Genomic DNA, 25,714 nt, shown 5'->3' on the forward strand with positions numbered 1-25,714 from the left:
AATTTCAAAAGCATTATTACTCACTAAAAATATAGATCATTTTAATTCAAAGGAATGGTAGATATATGTGTAAATAGGTTACATAACAACAAAGTTTTGTTCTCTTCATTTACGACATTAGTGCCAGTTTAGTCTTTACTATTGAATCTATTGATTCAAATAATCTCTCTCAGTAGGTATATGAGCTAAGCAATAAGCATGTATGTAAAATTTTGTATAAGATAATATTCTTGTATATAACACAGCAAAACCAATGTTTACACATTTAGATGTGAAAACAAGGGATTAGAGCCTCTTCATGAAGTTCATAGATTTAGGTGCTACAATTGTGCATTATTTCGTAGTGTATCAATGAGAAGAACAAAAACTACTTGAGGTATTTCAAGCAGGAAGGGATTTAATTTAGGGGATTAGAGCCTATGACAGAAAGAGTTAATGCTTGCCGTTGTATTGTTCTCTTACCCTCTCTTACTGTGGGGTTGGGACCTAATGACGGTCCTGGCTAAAGGACTGAGGAGGAGAGTGAATTAATTTCCCAGCACTAAAATGGTTAAGAGCCTGTATGCCTCTTCCACCCCTTACTGTCCCTGAGAGCAACCCTGGAAGCTATATGAACAGATGGAAATAGATGGAAGGATCCTGGTTGCCTGAGTCTCTCATCAACCTGTATTTGGACTTCGCATGAGACAAAAGTCAAGTTTTGCTGGACTAACACATAGAGATTTGAAAATTTTGTCTGTCTTCTGAGGCCGGTAGGATTGATTATCTTGCAAATGAAGGGATTTATAAAAATGGCGAAAGGCCTGGGAGAAGGAAGATGAGGAAGGTGGCTGCTAGTATTCGGAAAACCTTGAAGCACAGAAACGACAGAAAACTTTCAACAATGATTCCGGCTGTCCCCGGCACCAAGGTGGGTGCTTGTGGGAAGATACTTGGAAGTTGTTGCAAAAACTATCTGTCAAGTCCCAAGTGACTGTTCGCCTCAAAGGAGCAATAGTGGTTTCTATTTATCGTTTGTCTTTGAAATCGCACACAAATCAAGCTCATTGTTTTCATCTTACCTCATAGCCCTGGTGGTATAGATTCCTGGAAATGTGGTTCCTGGGCGTCCAATCCGGCAATACTAGGGAGAGTAAGGAAGGAGAAAATGGTGTTGAGTTGCCAAAAATCAATCTGGCATACATCGGTAGCCTAATTATTAGAGTGATAGTATGCCTCAATTTGTCTGGAATAGTCCCAATCTATTCCTGTTGACCCAGAGTAATTACTGACCGTGCCCTTTTCATTCTCAAAACTTCCCCAGGTTGGACAGTAAAGTATGTGGCCATCTACCTATTATTAACATATTGAAAATATTTTATTTGTTTCCTCAGCAGACACCTATGAAGGTTATACTAAGTGCTAATCATTGTGCTAAGTCCTGGGGACATTGATAAACAAAGGCTCAGATGATCCTGGCTTTCATGGAATTTAGAGTCTGTTTTAGGCACAAACATGGCAATGCTATAAGGATGGAGCAGAGCAGACATATTTGAAAGAGGCTGAGGAATTAAACTGTACAATCTTGATAACTAATCAGCATAGTGGTTAAGACTCATAGGCTCTTGAATCAGACTGCATTTGCAAACCAACTCCACCACTTATTAGCTCTGTTAACTTGGGAAGTTACCAACTAATCTCTGCCTCAATTTACTAATCTGTAAAATGGGATTAATAATAATTGTGAAAAATAAGTGAGATAACTTATAAAGCTTGTAAGAATGCTTGTCATACAGTAAACACTTAGTAAATATTTGCTATGATCATAATACTGAAGAAGAAGGAGGAGGAGGTTTCCTTCTGTAATAGCTGCGTATGATAGAAGTATCGAAGAAACTCAGATTTCTGACTTTGATGTCTCGATGGATGGTTGTGCAAAATAGTGCAAAGAACAAGTTCTTAGTACCCTTGATCTTTTATAATGTCTTTTTAGTCTCTATTTCATTTATTTTTGCTCTAATCTTTGCTATTTCCTTCCTTATACTAACTTTGGGATTCATTTGTTCTTTTTCTAGTTCTTTAAGTTGTAAGTTAGCTTGTTTATTTGGGACTTCCACCTCGGGGTATTTATCCAAAGACAATGAAAACACTAACTTGAAAATACATACGCACCTCATGTTCATCACTGCATTATTTACAGCAGCCAAGATACGAAAACAGCCCGTGTTCACTGCTGGATAAATGAGTAAACTTTGAGATACACACACACACACACACACACATACACACAGAGTGGAAGATTATCCAGCCATAAAATAGAATGAAATCTTTTCAACAGCATGGATGGACCTTGAGGCCATTCTGCTAAGTAATATAAGTCAGACAGAGAAAGATAAATACCAGATGACTTCTTTTTTGTATATATATATTTTTACTGAAGTATAGTCAGTTTGCAGTGTTGTGTTAATTTCTGGTTTACAGCATAATGCTTCAGTCATATGTGAACATACATATGTTCATTTTCATATTCTTTTTCACCATAGGTTACTACAAGATATTTAATGTAGTTCCCTGTGCTATACCATATGACTTCTTTTATATGTGGAATATAAAAATAAATAAATAAATGGGGAAAAAAATCCCAAGCTCTAAAAAAAAAATAGTAAATGCAGGGGAAGCTGACTTATGTGGAGGAAATAATGCAAAATACAGTTTGAATATATATTACTGAAAGAGTAAATACAAGAAAAGCCAATTTAAGTGGGGGGAAACAGTTTGATTTTGTGGTGTTTGAGGGATCTATGGGGTATACAAGTGACAATGCCTGATAGGCAGCTGAGTGTCTAAATCTTGGCTCAGCTAGAGTTCTGAGCTGAAATCTGGATTTGTGAGTCTTTTAGGATCTTAGATGGTGGTTGGAACCAAGGAAATGTGGGAGATCTAATAGAAGATTCAGAGTGAGAATAGAGAGGGCCATTACCAGATATCTAGGGTAGGTCAGTATTTGAAGGGCCGAGGATAAGAAGTCCTTGAAAAAGATAAGAAGGAATAGAGCAGATGCGGAGAGGAGAACCAGCGAGAGGTGTGGAGGAAGAACAGGGTGGGCAACAGCGTTAAGTGCCAAACACAAATCAAGAAGATAAGAACAGAAATGAGTTCCATAGATCTGGAAAGTGGGGGCTATCGGTGGTTTTAGGAAATATAACTTCAGTGCAGTAGGGAAAGCAGAAGTCTGATCACAAAGAGCAGAAGTGAGAATGAGAAGAGAGGATGTGGAGATGATGAAGCATTCATCTCTTCTCCAGGGCACTTGACTGTGATGGGAAACGGAGGGTCAGCTGGTGGCTGGAGGCTCTTCAAAAACAGAGCCTACAGAATCATTTGGTCCCAGGGTTGCACAAAGGATTTGCTGACCAGGAAAGGTTTTAAATTACATGACCTTCAAAGTTCATTCCATTTCAAAGTGTTTATTATTCCATAATTCTCGACTTGATAAGTTCCCAGGTTCAGCTTTTATTTTCACAGAGTGATACCTGTAGACAAGTCATAAAGTCTGTCTAATCTAACAAATAAGTTAGAGTTTAATTTGGTCTTATGAGTCTTTAGGTATATCCATATCCATACCTAATGTATGTATGAATGGAGTTATTAATTTTTAGTATTATACATTTAATTCCTTTGCATTCTATTCTTTAATTAGTTCCTCTTTTCAACTAGTTGCTTATGCTTATTTGCAGTTTATCTTTTTGACCATCATTTTTTCATGTCTATGTTTCCAGCTTTTCACAAAGAATCATAATTAACTCATTAGGTCATAACACTGGATGAGATTCACTGAAAAGAATGATAATTCTTTTCAAAGACTTTAGCATTTGCCCCAGAGCCTTGGTTGGTTTATTGACTAAGGAAAGCACTTAGTTTGCTACTTGTGGAATAAGGTAGACTGAGCGTCTGGAAATGTTCTACCAGGAGGAGCCACGGGCCTTGTTTTTTAAAGGTCCCAGGTCTCCCATCACTCACCTCGAGTCTTGCTAGGGCATAAGAGCATCAGAATTTATGACTGTGTCATGATTCAGAACTGCTGCCTTTTGTCCAAGATCTTCTGTTTGGAAAGTCTCTTCAAATGTTTTCTTACTCTCAAGGGGAAAGTTTTTCCCAGAGATACCTCAGTTTTGATCAAGAGCATTCACAAATCCCCTTTTAGTTTTTTCTCTACCAGTTAAGTTCCTCTTAAACTCATAAATGTGGTTCCACTGGCTTATTAGAAAAGTCGTGGTGGCTAGAACAGTCAGAGCTGCTCATGTGGACAGACCCTAGGGAACTAAGAAGAGGTTATTTTCCTCCGAAGAGTTCAAAACATCTAATTTAATTTTCCTCTGGTTTTGACCAACCTCATATTTTTTGCTGACTTTATAGTATAACATAGCTTATCCATTTCAGTTAGGGATTGGTCTCTGTGGTTCCCATTTAATTAGAAATTTCCAAATTGTTGCTGTCATTTCATTTGTTTTCATGCAGGTGTGTAAAGCCTTTTCATAATTATGATATTAAAATATTTTATTTCTTTAACTCCAAATCACATTAGTTGAAAGATAAACCTTTGGTATAAGAGATTTTTAAGAGAGGGGAAAAAAACTTCTTAATGAATGTACACATTGATCATAAGACTATTCTGATTTCAAAAACATTAAATGTAAAAAAAAATGCTCTTGTAATTGAAGAGATGTGATATAAATGATCATTTCCCTTGACTGAGACTTTCCATTTGTGGGATTTGTCATTACTTAGTATTCATCCATCTATTCTTCATGCATCTGTTCAACCCACAGTTATTAAGAACAGTGGTAAGTCTTAAGCTTTGGCTAAGCAATGGACCATGAATACTACCTAAGGGTAGTTAGTGTTTTGAATTTGTAAAGCAGGTCATTTAATTTATCATACATCTTAAGCTACTGTATTTCTTAAAAGGATTCAAAACTTTTCTCTCAATACTTTAAACTCTAACTTGAGAAAAATGGAAATTATATAGTGGCTTTCTCACATAATCTTTATCACCTTCATTCTTCTGCTTACACTGACCTGTAGTCTTACATTCCCTTACCCTGTCTAGCAACCTGAGTTTATATCCATCATAGCATGCCTTGCTACCCCAGTCATCATAGGGTGGCATGATTATGGTGGAAAAGATTGGAAATAAGAAGTAAGTATGTTTAAAGTCTTCAAAAAAAAAAAAAAGGAATGAATAGCATTCATTAAAAAAAAAAACCAAGAGTTTATGAAATAACAACTAAATGGTAATGAAATTAAAATATCCAGATACAAAACAGAACCAGTTATAATTATTGGAAATAAAAAGGCATAGTCATTTAGATTTTTTAAAAAAAATTTCAATGAGAGGAATAGTCAAAGGGAGAATGCTGTCAAAGAGAGAGTCTATATATTGGAACATGTAAATTAGAAAATTACCATATTGCATAAAAGAAAGAAAAGATAATTGAAAATATTAAAGATTTTGAAACACAACTTTATACATCAGTAAATACTCCCAGTAGGAGAGAACAGAGAGAAAATTTCTATTTTTGAGAATTAAGGCAAGATGTGAATATTCATATTCACAGAAGTTCAAAGAATGCCAAGCAATATTACATTTAAAAAGCTTCTTATGTTTCCATTATAGTGAAGCTGAAGAATTTCAAGGGCAAAATATTTGCTTATTTGAATAAGGAGATGTGAAATAACACTGATGTTCTTCCTGACTACTAAAGGTTTATCCTTACATTCTCTTGCGATAAAGCTTTCTTCTATACTTATTTAGTTGCTTGCTTGCTGTCATGTAGTCATTGTATTGTCCTCCAGCTCATTTTAGTTAGCTGCTGTTCTTTGCTGTGTATTGGACAATCCAAAAACTATATTTATTACAAAATTTTCTATAGATAATAAATAAGAATAGTCTATGGAAGAAAGGATTTGCTTTAAAGCAGCTTGTAATCATACTAAGATAACAATAGCTTATATTTATAGAAAGTTTACTATTTACAAGGATTTTTATACGGTGTTCTCATATTATATTCATAATATCCACATGCGGCTACTGTATCATCCTCATTTCCCAGGTGAGGGCCCCGAGGCTTAGTTAGAGAAGCTGGCACCTGCCCTAGGAGGTGCGGCTTTAGCTAGTATGGTCAGCGGTGTGTCATGGATGTTAACTAAGTCAGTCTAATTCTAAACCTGGATTCTTTGATGAAAAAGAGACGCCTTTAAGAAAGCTGCTGGCAGTCTCTCTCAGCAGCCTGTCTCCTGTGGGGTTGTATTCTAGAACACTGCCATTGGTGGAATTCTGATCCCTGGACAAGTGATGTGTTGTTGTAGACTTGCACTTTTTCAGATCCACGTGTGGCCGGGATCATCCAGGCTACGCAGTCACAAGCACTGGCTCAGCCAGCCAGTCTGGTTTCCCCTGCGATGTATTTCTGGGGAACCAGAAACCCTTTTGGCCCCTGAGGCATAGAACTGACTTGCCTTTGGTAGAGTCCTAAGAACTTTCTGTTGCCGGAACTTGAAAGCCTCCCCAAGCTTCCCAGTAGATTCTAACAAAGGCGTTTCCTTTCTACTCTTGTCTTTCTCTTGAAAGCAGGTGCTTGTTCTACTTTTGAGTTTAATAAGGTTTGGGTGAGAAAACAAGTTGAGTTTTCTACTGAGGTTGCAGGAGAGGCATCCACAGAAGGCCGGCCAAACTGGGGTCACTGATGAGGCCACAGCTGCCTGGTCTCGCAGGTGCTAGATCTGACTGAGATTCCCTACTCTGCGAGTTAAAAGCTCTATGATGGTGGATGCCTCAGTGAAATTCTCTTTTCTTAGCCATTTCATCAATTAAATAATATAATAACATACATTGAATTTTTGGAACGATCAACTGAGAAGAACTGATATTAAAACCTTTTGAGCCACCTCAAAGCACTGTGTACAGTTTAGCTTTTATTAAGCTGAAATGTTTGTTTTATTTATTTTTTTTAACATTTTTTATTGATTTATAATCATTTTACAATATTGTGTCAAATTCCAGTGTAGAGCACAATCTTTCAGTTATACATGAACATATATATATTCATTGTCACATTTTTTTCTCTGTGAGCTACCATAAGATCTTGTATATATTTCCCTGTGCTATACAGTATAATCTTATTTATCTATTCTACAATTTTGCAATCCCAGAGATAGACTGAAGTGTTTGTTTTAGATGAATAATATTGATCTGCAATTCTTTGACTTTACTTCCTAGGACTCTTCACCTTATGTATCTTACGCACAACTCTGTACTCCACTTGAAGCCCGTGAGCCTTGGTCCCTTCCTCAGCTGTAACCAGCTTTGCTGCACTTTGAGACCCCATAACTAGATTCCAACTGTTGGGTTACCTCTGTTTCATTCCTCTGGTGACCTGGTGCTACCTAACTCAATCTGCAGTCACCTGCAACTGAATCTGATGACTAAAGGACTTGGTAAGGACCTGAGATAAGCCTGGGTGCATATTGACAACCTCTGCTTGGAAGGAGCCTTTAAAATTGCACTGTTCCTCACTATGTCAAACAAAGGGGAGAGGAAATAATTCTCATAGTTGGTGGAACATTTATGGAGCACATACCTTAACCCTTATCCTTCTGGTGGATCATATTGTAAGTTATTTTGTTGATGATCATTAGCACTATTATCTAGGACATAGGCACCTGTCTTTATTACTCAGCCTGAGGAAGGAATTTTGGTGTGTGTGTGTGTGTAGCAATATTGAGTTTATAATGTTAGAGATGCAATTACATTTTGGATTTAACTCTCCTGGCATCTTTTTTCTTTAATTCTCCCAGTTCATTTTTATTATGTAATATCCAAAGCAATCTTTTGAACTGTTAGCAGGAAGACTGAGAATAAAGAAGGACAGATAGTAAAATCACAGAATTTAATTCAAAATATATGACGGAATTCCAATGGAATTATAGCCAATAGTGTCCCTAATACTTAAAGCATTCAAATCAATAAGAAAGAAGCCCCAGGACTGCAATAAATAAGTGAGCAGAGGACCAAAATATATCATTTGTGAAAAAGCTTAACCTGTTTAATCTCAGTAGCAATCAAATACATGTAATTCAAAACAATGAAATAACATTTAAAAATGCCTTTTAAATTAGTGATTAAGAAAAAAACTAGAATACTGGTAAGAACACAACAAAAAGGCATTTTTTACTATTTATAGGAATATAATTTGATATTTGGAAAGCAATTTGGCAGTATATATCAAGAGCTAAAATTACCCTTTGACTTACTCTACTTCTCATACTCTATCTTCAAAAAAATTCAAACATTTGAAAAGCCGTATGTTCAAAGCTAGTCATTATAATATATATAACATTGAAAGTTGGAAATAAATGAAAAGTATAAGAACTGAAGAATAATTTTGCTTCATCCTTATAATGAAATATTTTGAAATAAGTAGAACTTTAGAGAGACTGTGAAATAACACAGATAAACATCTAGGTTGCAATGTAAAATGAAAAATGTACTTGTGTAATGGATCAACCGAAAACAATTTAAAAGCATGGTGAAAAGAATTGAGGGAAAATACCAAACTGTTAACAAAGATTCTCTCTTGTTAATAGGGTTGTGACTATTTTTTTCTATGTTTTCTTTCCAAAATTTCCATGATTAATTTGACTTTTTCTATTTCAAGAGAAAGGGAAATTCGTTTTAAATAGTATGTGTATGTTCACCGAAACCATTTCTGTGGTGTTGGGAAATGACCCCCACAAACGTGGTTTGAAAGGGAAGGTTTGTGGATTTTTTTCCTCCAGCAGCTGAGCATTTACGACCATTTCATATAGATTGATTTAAAACCCGTTTGAATAACCAGCAAAGACAGCTTCTCCTAAGCTAATACTAAAAAGAAGGTGGTGAGAAAAGTTTTATTTTAGCTTAGATTCTAAACTACGTTAAGCAACTTTTTGATGGGCTTTGACGTGTTAACTGCATATGAATGGTACTAATTACAAGTGAACCTTATCTCTTCATCGAAGAGGTTATCAGCTTAGTGGGGTAAAATCTCCATGTGTGAGTAAACTGAGTTGTGCCTGGCTTTTTGGTCTGAATATTACATCTCAGTTTGTAATCCTTCAGGGCTAACCTCTCCACTCCAGAAGTATTTATCCCCATGCGCACACACTGCTGCCCTGAATTAAAATTTTAAAAATGTTTAAATTTAACTTAAAGTTTTTTAAATTGTTTGTATTACACACTCCATAAAATGTGCCGACAATAACCACCTGCATGCCAGGCACCCTCCTCAGTTAAGAAGCCTGAATACTTTCCCCAAAAATGTACAGTGAGGGAGGCAAGGTCTAAACAAGCCCGATGGTGCCCTGACAGAGGCCTTCGCTTTCAGGCAGCTGGGTCTGTCAAGTGGCCTGAAGTCCTTGTATCTGTGTTTTTTTGAGGGTTTATTTGAAGTTGTCAGAATTTCAGTAAAAGTAAGGAAGCAGTTTTGAAACCAAGAAAACTTACAGTTTGCGTATGGGATAGGTAGAAGATTGAACAGGAATGAAAGAATTAAAAATGGAGTTGCCTTTTCTGAATCTCTTCCTGTGTACATGTCCTGCTGCTCCTTAGATTTACCCAAACCTGACCCCTAAAAGGGGTCAGGAGCTTGAATCCAGCAGACACCCTCGTAGGGGTCTGTTACTCTACTACACCTGTTATAGTCAGTGAATAGGACGGCTGGGAGCTGCCCTGTGTACAGAGACCTGCAGGGGAATGAAACTTCTGCAAAATACATTTTGTCGCCTTCTCCATATTTGTCCTATTTGAAAAATTCCAGCTCTGATTTCTTTGACCAAGTTGCAATTCAGCCAAATGTAGCTGCTTCTACCCTATATGAGTTGCTTATAATTGTGTCTCCCCCTTTCTTAGAACCCGTAGGAAATATACAAGAAAAAGTAATCAAAATGAAAGACTTACTCAAATGTAAATATAGTGGCTGAGTCCCTGTTGGGTGATGCCAACAACCTCGCTGGCAGCCCGGGAGGACACAGGTGCGCAGGGAACCGACTTACCGGGTCACAGAGCGGCAGGGCCTGGAAACTGACAAGCTCTGAAGGGAGCCTTTTGTTAGCTGACTCCTGTGGCAGGTTGCTGGCTCGTGCTCCTGCATGGGATAGTTGAAACTTGTCTTTCAACTAAATAGAGTACATGGGGGCAGAGATTCCTTTTTCGCTTGGCAACCTAAATATATTTAAAAAAAAAAAAAGCCACTACAAAATAGCAGGAAGGCATGGAAAAGCTTTATGAAGAAACATGAAAGGAAACCAGAGGAGAGTGTATTCAGCCTTGGTCATTAAAAAACACACTCCTGCTCCCACTCCTGCTTCCCCTACACCTCGGCCCGACAAAGTTTGTTTGTTTGAAGAGTTTCTTCTGTAGAACACCAGACGCATCCCGAGTGCGCTGATGTCTATAACAGCTGGTTCTGAAATGAGAGGGGCTTCTATTAAGAGAGACACAATCTTCTATTTCATTTGGAGTTTCACACAACAGGTTTCTGTGTGGCTTCATTTTTGGCATCCGACTGTTTGGACAGAAGCTGTGTGGGGTTTTTTCAGCCAGATCTTTGAGAGCTAGCGTCTTCCCACGATGCCCCTGGCCGCTGATGAAAGCAGGCCCACCCTGCATAAATGCCGCAGGTCCTGCCTAGAATAAAACGGCACACGAGTGCCACTCAGAACTTGCTTGCCTCCTGACACATATTTATTTTCCTTAGAGAGGCTGTTTGCAAAGCTGACAGTGTCTGTAGCCTGGTAATGGCAAGATAATGATTCGCATACCAAAATGGGAGTAATCAGGGGGTTATTTGACACTGTCCTTAGAAAAATCCTTTACTTGCTCAAAAGCCAAAGCGAAGAACACTTTCTAAAATGACAAATGTGTGTAAATTTTCAAAGTGGATTGTGTTTTCTCAGGCAGCCAGGATACAGTTATGCTTTACAGTGTAAGGTGATGTAACTCTTGAAAGAAACTTTATTTTGGGCAATGGCATGCATTTTCTAGATGGGAGGAGAAATTGTTATTACTTATAATAAAGAACAGGCTGTTTTTCTAATTTAAGAAACTCGGGGAGTAGAAGCAAGCTTTAATACTGTAAAGAAGTAGGCGGCAAAACGCTGGGATAAGTCTTGTTTGTTTAACATTTAATGTCCACAGTCCGTTAGGTACAGAGAGACTCACTTTGGTGCCATTATTTAATGCTGGAACAGTAAAATAGTCTGGCTTAGATTAGGCAGTTGACTCAAAGTACTCCAGGGTCAAGGCTCAAAAATGAATAAATCAACATTGTTATCACACAGAGCATCTGAATGTATACGTAGCTGGATGGTTGGGGCAGTGACCCATCCTCTCTCCTTAGGTCCTTGTGAAGTCTAAGCCTTGAGGAAATGACCTGACATCTCTGTTTTTTAAAAAACCTCTTTAATGCCAGTTGTCCTGTGAAGAATTTAAAGACAAAATTATTTGCACAGGACAATTTGATGCTTTATGCCATTGACTCTCCAGTACACAGAAGTAGACTTGAGCAACATGGTGGTGAGTCAGGCCAAGGAGAGCTGGGAAGCTGGGATGGATAGCCCAGTAGGCTCTAATTATGTGTTGCTTGATGCCTGGACATTTTAGACGGTCTGCTTATATAAATGTGTACAAACTACCTTCATCTTGCAGTCAGAGTGGGCCCAGTGCCAAGAAAATAGCTCTTCCCGGGTCTGGGTTCCTCACTTTTCAGTTTTGTGCCTGGCTGAGTGCGTACTTTTCCTTTTGGAGTCTTGTGAGTGTCTATCTGATGATGTCATCTTCATACGGTGCCTCTGCTGCTGCTCCCCGCGGGACTGATCCCCACGTGTCAGCCCCGCCCACAGGGCTCACAGAGAGGCCCACGGGCAAGCTTAAACCATGGGATCAGAAGGGCCATGCACATGACCATGAGTGAGTTGCTTCATTCGCCTCCTTAAGCCTCAGTTTCCTGATCTGTAAAATAATAACACCCGCATCCTTGTATCACTGTGAGGAAAACTAAAGGAACTAAAGCACATAAAGTGCTTAGCCTACTGCCTTAGCACATAGAAGGCACTCAGTAGGTAGGTGCTAGCTTTCCTTTTACTTTAGCTCATTAGCAAGCATCTCTATTCCCTAGTTAGGGCTCTCCTGTCCATATTAGGGTGAGCATGACGCCATGGAAGTCCATCTGGTTTGTATTTCAGGTGTACAACATACTAATCTGATATTTGTATAGAATACACTCCATGCAACGTTATTATAAAATAATGACTATATTCCCCGTGCTGTACATTACATCCTTGTAACTGACTGACTTCTTCACATGCTGACCTGGTTGGCTCTGAGGTCTGGGCTGTGGCCCTGGCTTTGGATCCCAGCTGGTCCTATGCACAACATCTCTTTATTGTCCCTGGGGGAGGCCTCCCAGTCACCGGGTACTGGCAGCCTCGGCACGACCAGCCACTCGGGCCCCCGCAGATCAGCTCCTGGGCATTTGCTGTGCGTCTGCACAGGCCCGGTGCTAACCTCCAGCAACCATGGCATGTCTTCTGAGGCTTCAGAGAGCCAGGACAGAGGGACACCTTCATTTCTGGATTCTTGGATTCGCTGACAAATTCCAGCATTCATCCTTCTTGGTCCAGACACTTTCCATCTCATCTCCTCCATGTCATATCATAGAGGATGGGTGCAGGGTCTTAGGAGTGAATGTGGCTTGCTGACAGCTGCCCCAACCAGATGGTGTTGGCAGGAGGGGCAGGGAGAGACAGAGTAAGGTGTCCACGTCTTGAGTTTGTGGCAGTGCCGTTTACAGTCATGAGTTTTTATTTAAGGAATTAATTATCTACTGGGAAAATTTTTTTTCTTTATTCTGTATATTCTTTAAAAAGAAACACAGATTACCATCTGATTTTCATCTTTTGAAATAGGAATTAAGACTATATCATATCTGTATCACTATATCCTAGTCATTTCGCTCTCTAAATTTTCTTAATTCTCAACTAATTTTCTTTCTTTTGCTCTTTTGTTCATTTATCCACCTATCTGCTCATCCACCCATTAAACCTGGTGAGACATCAAGCCCTATAAACTATAACAGAAGGTGACGGCTTTTCTCAGAGCCCTGCGGGTGGCGTGTAGTGGGAGAATAGGGCCATGGTGCCTCGAAGCCTGCAGCTCACAGCGTGACTTGTATGTTGCTGTGATTTCTGCAAGCAACAGGCTGCTGCTGTTCGATTTGTTGTTATGCTTTGTGACCATCTCTGTACCACTTCTTTCCTTCCCCACACTTTCCATTTATCTCAATCCTTGTTTTTCCGAGGAGGGTTGCACTGGAACTTGAAGAGAGGCTAGAAGCTGGGGACCTAGTGGAAGTCAGCAGGAGGACTTGAAAACAGGCCCTGTCCCCCACGGTGGTGATGCAACACTGATGACTCTGGACTTGGCCGACCCAGTGAAACATGCACCAGAGAGCAGCCCGGTTACTTCCACATTGTACTGAAGTTCAGGCCCCTGTGGTCTACCTATGCCTTTAGCGTTTGTCCTAAATTATTTTTGTCTTAACTTTGTCAGGGAATGTTCTCAACGTAAGGGAGCCTGATTCAGGGTGGTCTAGTTGACAAGACATGGACACTGGGTTCCTAACCAGCCTCCAGCACTCAGCAGCTCTGTGACATAGTGCAAGCCACTTATGTTCTTTTAGCCTTTGTTTCTTATCTGCAACTTGGGGGTAACACCCCCAGGTGTAATAATACTCCCAGGTACTAGAGGATTATTGTGAAAATTAAGTGAGATAATGTCTGGAAAGAACTTAGCACGGTGTCTGGCACAGTAGTTAATACCCAGTAGGCCCTCCTCTACTCCCCTCTTTTCCCCAGCCTCGCCTCCCCAGCAGCTGGCCAGCCGTCTCTAACGCAGCCACAGTGGAGCTGTAAATACTTTCACTCTGATGGAATCACTCTCCCCCCAGTCGGCTCCTTGATCACCTTTTTGCCCTCCCTCCGGCTCTTCCTAAACTCAGTTATGACTCACCCTCTGGAATCACCTCCATCTTCAAAGACAGTGGAACCTTGATGTTTACAAAATCATTTTTTCTGAGAAGAACTTAAAGCCCTTATAATATTCTTATGAGTTTTTGTTTCCCAATAGGCTTAATTGTTGACAACAAAAATTAATATATTTACATTTGGAGCTTATTTTTCATGATAACCTTAACAGTAATATTTTCTGACTTTTGAGAAGCCCTCTGATTTTTGTGTGCAGAGAATGTATTTTGTTGATTTGTCTAACTGGATGCTAGGCTTATAATTTTTTAGATTTAGTTTGAATATTTCTGGAGATCAGGTCCCCAAAATGGCAGTGAGTCTTCAGGAACCCATATGGAAGATAAGTTACTCTTTTTCTCTGTCTCTTACTTATTTTGAGTTAGTCATGATTTTCAGACCCAATAGTTCAAGACATTTGTTATTCCTGTTGTTACAAATCTGGATATTGAAGCTTTGTTCAGATTCTGTTTGTCTTAGTGTCTGACTGTTTATCTCCATCAGCCTAGAAAATGTCCTTCTTTGCTTTGGTCCCATTTCTCACCTCTACTGACCAAACATGTTTACCCAACCAACTGTCTGTAGGCCATATTCTTGCCACTCTGTCTCTTGAAATGGGACAGTGTTAGAGGGAATTTGAAGGTGCTAGTGTAGACCTCTGAGGACAGAGACAGTAGCTTTGTTAGAGTATATTCTCTAGTGTGAGGGTTTCATCTAAAAAAAGACAGAAGAAGGTAGAGGTTGCACAGGACTGATCAGATCTTTCCATGAAGCTTATCACCTGGGAAGGCAGTAGCCCAAAGTGACTAAGAGCAAGGATTAGGCATCAGACAGTCCCTAATTAGGATCCTAGCTCTGTCATATACCAACACTGTAGTATTGGGCAAGTGACTTAATTTCTGTATTTCTCAGTTTCACTGTTTGTCAAAGGGGAAGGTACTATTACTTGTTTTGCAGAATTAAATGAAGTCATGTTTCTGAAATTATACGATACAGTGTCTGGTATGGTACCGAGTGCCCGTAAATCATGACCCCCTCCCCCCGTCTTGTGCTGAGTGTTGAACATCCCTAAATTGCATTAGTGATGCTGTAAATGCCTTTACTGCTCTGTCATTGCTCTCCTCCAATTATTTTCCGTATTACCTTTCTGCCCTACCTCCCAGTTCTACCCTTGAACCTAGTTCAAGTCTCTCACTGGTGTAACCTCATTTTCCATCCAGAGCAATGATAACTTAATTTTCAAAAACTCAGTTTTCTTTAGATAAGTTCAAAGTGTCTGCAACAAGGATGATGGTGATGGCAGTGATGATAAGCATAATGTGGGAGTTTCGCACTTGCTTTGTCTTCTAGATTGTAAATTTCAAAAGCATGACTTCTTCAGCCCTAAATCCCTCACTCCTGGACCAGCAATAGTTGTTGAATGAATTAGTCTGATATTTCCAGCTGCTTTGACTATGCCATTTAATCTTGATTTCTGCAGTTAGTCCCAATGAGTATTTGCTGATTTGTAGGTTCACTTCCCTTATTACAGAATGTTAGTTTCTTCTTTTATGGAATAGAATTCTTAAACATACGCTTGTACGTCCAAAGATGGGCCATGATGATGTGTTTTAATGAGTATTAAGTATGCACATTAAATATAAATAAGTTAGAACAAGACAGGAAATAATGTTCTTGAAATGTTGTGTCTACCGAGGGAAAAAGAAATTTAGTAGGTTGATTTTAAGGTTTGAGGACAGGGGGTCCTGGGAAAAGTTCTGAGAATGGAGGCATCACATTCCTTCCCACACTAAGCACATAACTCTGCATGGGTTTGGTTTCATTTCAGAAGCGAAGTGTTCACAGACTCTGAAATGCCCTGTAGGCTTGGCGCTTAGAGGGCAGCAGTTAAACTTGGGGAGCCTTTCTAAGACGACAGTCCCCTGAAATCTAAAGTAAATTTTTATAAGTGCCTATAAATAGCCTAACAGACTGTATAAAATTTCTCCCTTACCCTAATGGCTTTTATATATGATGTGACATCATGCCCCGGAAAAGCAAGAGGTCCATAAGGTCAGATAATCCATTATCTTGGCAGTGCAAGGTTCATAAATTTTGAAGCATTGATTTCACGCAGACGCCCTGAGTTTTCTCTAAGTTTTCTTTTATCTGGAGAATACAAATGTGTTCACACTTCCCATAACTGAGGAATGAAAATGTCTGAGATAAACAACACCTCCTAGAAGGCCAAAACCCTCTCTTGAGAAGACGACTGTCTCACGTCCCTGTGGGCAGAGTTCAGTATTTGCAGAGTCATGAGTGGTAATATTCTAGATCTAACAGAGATGCAAAGGTTCCAGGCTATTTCCACGTTCCAAACCTGCCCAAGCCCAGCCTTATCTCCAGGCTTTGCTTTCCCTTAGACAAATGTAATTGATAACTGATTTAATGTTTAAAAAGATCCTCTGTACAAAAGTTCTTTTTACAGATCTGGTCTATACCTGTCTTGTTTCAGCTTAAAACAGTTTCCATTAGATGTGCTAATCCACTCGTCAACAAACACGTGTGGGGCTCTTTGGTTTACCAGGGGCTCTGTGTGGAGATCAAAAGCAGAAAGTGCATAGTCATGATTAATTGCCAAAAGGGTGGAACAGAAAATAGCAGCTTTGAAGTTCAGAGGAAGCAGAGAGTAGAGCAGGCAGAAATGGAACTGGGTCTTGAAAGACAGTTGGGATAGGGTAGATCAAGAAAGAAAGGGAGGGCAAAGAGAATGGGATAAATGGTGTGAGGAAAGCACAGAGGCAGGAAAAAAATGAAGAGGCCAGTTTAGCTGGAAGTGAGGCTTTGGGAAAGGGAGGAGCCAAGGCAAGTCTGGAGGAGCAGATTGAAACCAGTCTGCATAGGGCCTCAGACACCACACTGAACAGGAAACCAGTGGCCTCAAAAGCCAGGCGCTAAGTAGGACCATCATTTGGGTACTGGAAAATATTTATTCTTTATCTAAAAAAGGAAATGTTAATTTTTCACTAATATTTGTTACATGTATTGACAATATTGTATATGTGTCATTTATTCATAAATACACACATGCACTGATGCATCATGCTCAGATGTTTTACTGGTAGAGGTGCATGTTCAGAAAAGTTTGGAGGCAGACTACTGCTATACATGATGAGTGATTACAGAGTTTTCACTTAGCCGGTGACATGTCCAGAGCAGAATTTTAAGAAGTAAATCTGGCAGCAGTTCCTCAGAGAGGCCCGAGGAAGCAGTGAGCTGGCGATTGTAGCAACTCAGAGGGCTTAAACAGTGGTAGCCACAGAGGGAATGGAAAGACGTACCAGAGACATTTTGATGATCTTGCTCCTTTCATGGTGAGATTTTCCCTCAGCATTCCCTTAGCGATCACTTCGGGAGCCAAGGACGGAGCAATGCTTGAGAAGATGAGTTTTTTATTCAAAACTGATTGCACAAATGTATCGATATGACCAATATAGTCATTGTCTGAAAACTGAAACTTAAATGAAACCAAGAATAAAAATTGTGATTTAATTATTGGTCAAAACAAAGTGTAAATAACTTTATAAATAATTTTATACACACAAAAAATCTTTAAAAATGTAGATAACAGCCTCTCCAACATAACCTTAAGAAGGAGGCCTTGCAGGAGTTAACAAGAGCAGCTTAGTGGTGGTGCCTTCATTAGAAAACGTCTATGCTCCATATCTGCTGTTCGGTGTTGAAAAGGGGTCCCGGAAATTTTCTCATCTCAGTTGTTGGTTGGAGATGCGTTATTTCTTGATAATCCCTGACTCAAGAACAAACATATTTGTTCTTCCTCGCACAGCACAATCTTCACAAGAAATACAATTTAAAGAACCATGTTGGTGAATGCGAATTTGTGAGCGAAGTCGTGGTGCTTGTACTTGATTTGCCATCATTTTCTTTAAAATTGCACTATTTGCTTACTTTCCCCTTTTGATGTTTTTGGAAGGTGGAACTCTTAGCAGAAGTATGATTCAGAGTTCAAATCTATCATTAACCAGGCTTCTCAATTTCTCCTTGCAGATACAAACACTATAAATAATGATAGGGAAAAAGAAATAGTATGTTTTAAAATGCCAGCTAGATCAGGCCTGCGATCCCTACATGATACTAGCATTATCTTAGAAATATATTGATGAAAAATATATTGATGAAGGAGCCATACTATCAGGCATTTTAAATAAGAAAAACAAATTCACGTATTTTAATGCTAGTCAGGCGTCTGATGTAAACTTAACATTTGTCTCAATCGAGTTTAACTAGACTACAGATTGAGTGTGCGTGTGTGTGTGTGTATAATTATTTTGGCTGAAAATGAGTAGACTGTAGTATAGAAATCAGATATAACATATTGACACAAAAATCAAGGAGATAAGATGAAACATTCCACATTAAGTAGAAGTGAATATTCTCATACACAGCTGGTGGGACTATAACTTGGTAACCTTTCTTTAGGGCATTGGTGACATGTTTCAAGAATCTTAAAAATGTTTATGCTATTGAGACTCACCATTTCTAATTCTATTTCTATTTTCAAGAACTTGTCCTAAGGAGAAAAACCTTAAATAGTCAGCAATAAGAGACTAGCTAAAAAGTTAAGAATCACTTTGTTGAAGAGTATTGACTATAATAGATGAAAGTCATATATGCTATGATTTTTAAGGGAAAAAGTAGTATAAAATTATATATAAAAATCACTCTATTTATGTATACAAATGCATGCATACAAAAATAAGGAAATACACTTATAGGTTGTTTTCTTTTCTAATTTTTATTGTTTTTCATTTTAAAAGGATACATATTATTTTATAATCAGAAAAAATATATCAAAGCAAAAAAAATTAAAGAGAGTTGTCAGAGCTTAAAATGCAAATACCTATAATTTTATTTATTTATTTATTTTGTTGAAATATAATCAGTTTACAACGTGTCATTTTCTGGTGTACAGCGTAATGTTTCAGTCATACATACACACATATATATTCCTCTTCATATTCTTTTTCATTATAGATTACTGCAAGATATTGAATATAGTTCCCCGTGCTGCACAGTAGAAACTTGTTTATCTGTTTTATATATAGTAGTTATTATCTGCAAATCCTGAACTCCCAATTTATCCCTTCCCACCCTCTTTCTTCCTGGTAACCATAAACTTGTTTTCTATGTCTGTGAGTCTGTCTGTGTTTTGTAAATAAGTTCATTTGTGTCTTTTTTTTTAGATTCCACATATAAGTGATATCGTATGGTATTTTTCTTTCTCTTCCTGGCTTAGTTCACTTAGAAGGACGATCTCCAAGTCCATCCATGTTGCTGCAAATGGCATTATTTTATTCTTTTTTTATGGCTGAGTAATATTCCATTGGCAAATACCTATACTTTAATACAATTAACTGATGGAAATATTTCTGTGACCATAATATATTTATTTAATGATTTGATCAGCAAACTATTGAGGTAATAATTTTGTCTACATCCATCTGTGTTACAAAGGTAGGTAAAAGTCACAGCAAGTGAAGTAAATGTGGAAGTTGAAGCACATTAATTAACTAGGCTACTGGGGTGGTTTCACCTGTGTTATTTGGGCTTTGATTTCACAAAAAGAGTAGATCTTGACTTTCTGAACTGAGGAGTCACTAGTATGCTTAAGATTAAATGAAAAGGCAGTACCTATATTTATACTTACATAAATATATTCACTCATTAATTTATTCATTCAGTAAGTCAATAAACATTCATGCAATACTTGTTATATGTCAGTTACTGGACCAGAATTATGAAAAAGAGAAACAAGTAAGACTCAGAAAACTAATAGCCTAGTGAGGAGATCAACATTTAAGTCTGGCTGACAATGAAAATGGAGGTATGTATGAAGTTCTGAAAGAACACTGAGAAAGGAACAGCCAACTTTTCCCTAGAGTTAGGGGAGCTTTCCCAGATAAAGGAATGTTAGTAAAGGGCTTCGTTGAATGAATAGGAGTTTGCCAGACTTGAAGGGACATTCTAGAGAGGAATCTACAAAGGGCCAAAAATCTGAGATAGTGTGGCATCTCCGTTCAGGGACTGGTAGGAAACATGATGTGTCTGGAGCTTAGGATGAGAGGTGGAAGCAGGGTAAGAGTGGAAAACTGAGTTAGGGCCAGAAATGGCCTTCACACCCTGGTAGTCACAGTGTTTCTACTTCAGCAATGATTAGTAGTGATTTTCCTGGCTAATAGAATCATCATCATTATAATGAGATGGAACTGTTCCCTCTGAATTATGGAAATTATAACTGTTATGACCTGCTCCACAAACACAGGTTATAAATATGATCACATCTCTTCAATCTCCGTCTCAGTTAATCATCATCCCAGCCTCCACAGGCCTTATTAGCAGGAAGCCTATTATCTGCTCTTGAGATCCCTGGGACTTTATTCAGGACGAATGGGCCAGTCCTCCTCCAGAAACCTGTGGCTGGATCCTGACTACTGCTCCTTCTGGCTGCCACACAGCATTGTTTGCACCCCTAAGTCACAATGCTGCCCATTTTGGGGAACAAGGTTATAGCTCCCTTGTTTGTATTCCCATCCATAGCTACTATTCTCTAAACCATAAGCTCTGCTAGGTGGCTGGATCTGGAGGAGCTTCTGGACTTGGCCACATGCTAGACTAAAATTAGCCCTTCCCCTGGTTCTTAGGCTGCTGTGTTTGAGCCCAGATCAATGGCCCAGACGCCTCTCTTCATCAAAGTCACTTTGTTTTAGCGGTTTCCAGGACCTTCCCTGCCCCAGGACCTTAGTCACTGTCACCCTGACCCAGCACTTCTCTGATCCCCAGTCCCCCATCCAGGGAAGCAGCAGTGAGGACACTGGACTTTCCTCCCAGAAGGCCCTGGGCTCCTTTTACACTCTGATTTATCTCCTGCCCAGTGTCCAGATTGTTCCTCCAGATGTCTCAAGGGGTAGCAGCTAGCGAGACGGAGTTTTAAAAAGTTTGTGGCCCTGCCCCAGTGTGCCCCCAAAGTGCCTGATTGCTTTATATTTACACAACTAAGAAAGATACCAAGTGATTCTTCCAAAAACAAAAATCTTCGTCCAAGTGGTTTTCTGCCTATAAAGAGAAGTAGCTGCAATTTACTTCATGAAAATAATTAATCTTTGTGTAACCTTGCCCCTTATTTAAAAAATCAGTGATAATGCGCTTATGTATTGTATGATGAATTATGTAACTTGTCCAAGGTGGAAATAGGCCTCACCACAAAACCCATGTGCTTAACCACTATGATTACCGCCTCATGTCACTCAACTCACGTGCTAAGGTGTCATTATTTGTTCTGTAACTCAGACACTACACTTACACTAGTCAGGTTTAGTGCAGTAACGGAAATCTCTGAAAGTAGGCACTCTCCTGAGTTGTTGATAAGAGGGAGCTGGACGACTCGTGTATTTATGAACTAGTGGCATTTGTGTGGAAAATAAGTATGTTTACTGCAGGAGAAGATTGTGTTTTCTCTGCAGAGATAGGTCTCAGAAGGGAGAACGGCACTTACACGTATACTGGTGGGATTGAAATGGGGTAAACACCCATTTGGGTTCATGCACTTTGTTAAAAAATAGTGTTCTTTAGAATTCGTGATCTGGGAAACCTACCTACAAGGCTGGATTAATCTGAGTTTATTTTATTTTGGCCCACTCTTCCTGCAAGTGTAGGACAGCCAGTGGACCTTTTTAATTGATCGGATTAAAGATAGTAAGCTCTCAGTCTTCTTATCTTTAAATTTGATAATAATGAAAAATAAACTCCAACCAGGTTGTTTTCACCTTTTCTCATAGGCACTGTTTTCCCAATAGCATTATTATTCTCGTCAAGAAAATGAAAGTGAAATGTATGTATGTCGTGTTTCATAAACAAAGGCCAAATTCTGCAGTATTATCAGTAGTTGATGTTCTTCTAGAGGAAAACTAATGCTGAAAATGTTTGTTGTACTATCTGGAGTCCTTAACAGAAATTCCAGGAGGTCAAGAGACCGCCGGGCCGTTGCACCACATGTGTGGGGTAACTAATTGTCTGTCCTCTGACAGAACCGCAGTGAGACCTGCCCCCTAGCCAGCCAGGCCCGGGGGCTCCCCCTCATCGCCGGTTCTAGGACTTACTTCCCCATGCTTGCCGCAGGCTGGTGCTGTCTGCAGCGGAGCCAGGGCCAGAGCTGTGAGCCAGGATTATTGAGCTACTCACTCACCCCAGTGTCCCTGCAAGATGAGATCCTCACATTTGACCTCGGATCGCTCTGTTGTGCGGCTCTCATGGTTACTGCTTTATGATTATTGTTGTTGTTATTTTTTGTTATTTTATAGACTTGAAATTCTAAGCTTTTAAAACTGATATGGATTTGATATACATAATAAATTCTATTATTTACAAATGATAATTATAGATACCCTTATATCAACTTTATTCAATCTTCAGATTTATTAAGCTTTTTGACTTTATCCAGAAACTACAAATTCTGATTGGCCCTCACTTTTAATTTTGGGGGGATTTAATTAGGTTTATTGATTTAATTAGTTGTTTTAATGGAGGTGCTGGGGATTGAACCCAGGACCTCCTGCATGCTAGGCATACACTCTAACCACTGAGCTGTACCCTCCCCTGCGGCCCTCGGTTTTAAAGTGAGGACATGATTTCTATTTATTTGGATTTGAATATGCTCTGTGTTGGAACGAGGGCGTATTCCACACTGAAAGACGTTACGTGTTTTTCTGCAAGTTAGATGAAATTTGTGTTCTTCCCTTGGCTGGGTATGCATATGTGTAAACAGAGATGTCCCACGGCTCCGAGGGAAGAGCAAGGAGGACTTTGCCTCTCCTGGTCCTCTCACAGGCGCCCCCTGGAGAGCATCGGCACAGGCTGAAGAGCTGCGTGGAGTGATGTAGAGAGAAGCCAACGATTCTTGACAGCCTGCTGTGTACCGCAGACTGTGCTTCGTATATAATTTGCCTGCTCTCATTTGATTTTCTTAACAATCCCAGGAGGCAATTACCCTTTTCCTTATTGTGAGGATGAAGAAACTGAGGCCCAGAGATATTGGGTAAATAATCTAAAGTCACAGGACCAGAAGTGTCAGAGCAGAGAATCAAACAACATTTATTCACACTCCACGGTCAGCACCTCTCTGCGCTCCACGCTGTCCATCGTGGACTCAGGTGGCCTGGGGATCCGAACTCCACACTAGGTTCCGAGTCTACTACTGAGTGAAGTTCCACGCGTTTCTCTAAGTTTCAGGGTTTATCAGGAGGTCAGAAAGGAAAAAAGACTTTGGCGCTCAGTTGGGTGTTTGCTTAACCACTGGCCTCCTCACCCCTTCCTTTGAGTGTGGATCGGGCGGAGGCTGAGGCTCCCCGGGGCTGGGAGGTGGCTGTGTGTCCCCCCGGGGCCGGCCGCGCACCCATGGCCATGCTGTTGTTTGGAGGCCTTAGCATTCCTCCCTTCAAACCGATTACTTTTTTGCTGTCTTAATGCAACATCACTGGCCATCTGGCTGATTTGAAACGTGAAGGAGACTAATCCTGTGCGGTAATGATCTGCAAGTGGAAAGCAAATCTCTGGGGATATTCAGGGCATTTGCTTTTAAAAATCGATTTTTCTCTAACTTGTGCTAACTGTCCCTTGATCCTTCTTTAAAAGTTCCACCATTTTGATACTGTTTTCCTGGTAGATGCAGAGATATGTAAACAGAAATGTTTTTTTTCCCCTTTCTTACGGATTTTAAAAAATGTTCAGAATTCTCATTTGCTGTACTTTATCCTTTTTTGTTTTTTCTACATTCCAAGCAAAATTTCATTTGATTTAAATTGACGTCAAGCCCATTTCTGGAGGAGCCAGTGATTGTGATCTTTAGATACACTGATTAGCTTGCTTTCTCCAACAACAGTTTAAGCTTGTGCTAACTGTGTGAGTAGATACTTTGACTCTGTGGAGCAGGTGGTGGGCACTTCAGGATTTTTCCTGAGGATTTGAACAGGTGCTCGAATGACTTCAGAAGATGGTCCTGAGTATTTAGATGCCCCTTCTCCCTGGGGGTAAAAGTGTGTGCTTTGTGCCTGGCTGTGTAGTTTCATAGTTCATTCACTGAATGTCTGTCGCATGCCAGACACGTACTGTTTTACATACATCATCACATCTCATTTCATCCTCACAACCATCCTGTGCAATTGTTACATCATGAGCTTGTGATTTTCCCTCTAGTCCTCAGACAAGGAAGCTGAAGTTCAGGTAGATCAATTCCCCAGTGGTTACACAGCTAGTACCTATTGATAGCAGGACTCACCAGATCTGTCTGATGTTTTCAACTATCACACTTAGTCTGGAAATGAGCTAGCAGGAAAGGTTTGGGAGATGAGGCTCGGGCAGTGGTAGAGGGCTTTGAACTCTAAGTGAGGCACCACACTTTGGATTCATTTATTCATTCAGTACCTGTTTATTGGGCACCTAACGTGTGCCAAACAGTCTAGGCTCTGGAGACAACACATTGAATGAAGAGCTTACATCCCTGGCTTCTAGAGGCTTACATATGGCTCTAGGTGGTTTTGAGCAGGGAAATGGCATGATCTGGTGTAAGTTTTACAAGGGTCCTGCTGGCTGCAGTGCGGACCATCACCTGCAGAGACTGCCACAGGGAGACCAATTAGGAGTGACTGCAATAGTCCAGGCAAAGGGGGTGGGGCTTGGACCAGAGTGGGAGCAGAGGTGAAAGGCTGGATTCTAGATGGGCTTAGAAGAAAACACCAGTGGGATTGCTTGAACCATTGGATGTGGAAATTGCCTGTCTAGGCTTCAGCTGAAACTCAGGTCAGTCTGCATCCCAAACCTGCGCTCTTTTAATGAGTTAAAATGCTCAAGTGTAAAGTAGCCCCACAGTATTCAAGTTTGTGAAAAACATAGCTCCTTTTCTGCACCTCAGCACTGGACTTATGAAAGGAGAGGACTTGTTGGTGTCCGGAGGAGGCAGGCGGAGCTGCATTTTCCAGGAGCACTTACCATCCAGGCTGCAGTCAACCAGCCTGCTCCCTTGAAGAGGGCCACATGCCTGGGTGTTAACACCTGTGTGGTTACCCTTAACATTTGTAGTGTGTCCATCTCCAAGCCATTCACAGTCCTTCCTTATTTTTCTCGCCTGTGGTGGGGCAAGAGGACAGACCGTCTTAATAAGATTTAAGCCCAGTTTCTTGTTTCTCTGCCTTTGTTATTTCTCAGAAATAACATCATCAGGTCCAAATCAGAAACAAGTCAAAAAGTGGAACTTATAGTGTACTGATCACTGTAATTAACTTTTACTGAGCCGACATAGTCAATCAAAAATAAGTTCTAGATATGTCAGACCTGCCAGTAACTTTAATAACTGCGGGATACAAATTTATATTTCCCAGGTTAATAAAATCGCCACCAAGCTGTTGGTGCAGTAATGAGATGAGTACAGTGTCATCTGCATTCAATTCATTTTCATTGACCTTAAGCGAATGACCTTTTATTTCCAAAAAGGAGAGGAACATGACCATGGGGAAACATAAACATGGTATCTGCTCCACAGTCATTACATTACTAAGGATAGTGTGGG

General features: G+C 39.8%; 1 protein-coding gene across 2 annotated transcripts in view; it reads left to right on the top strand.

The window, feature by feature from the left end:
* The window catches only part of CPQ (carboxypeptidase Q), a 299,566-nt gene that overhangs the window by 186,011 nt on the left and 87,841 nt on the right, over window positions 1-25,714 (top strand). The gene's annotated exons all lie outside the window — the stretch shown is intronic.

This window comes from Vicugna pacos, chromosome 25 (genome assembly GCF_048564905.1).
Source record: "Vicugna pacos chromosome 25, VicPac4, whole genome shotgun sequence".
Taxonomy (NCBI): domain Eukaryota; kingdom Metazoa; phylum Chordata; class Mammalia; order Artiodactyla; family Camelidae; genus Vicugna; species Vicugna pacos.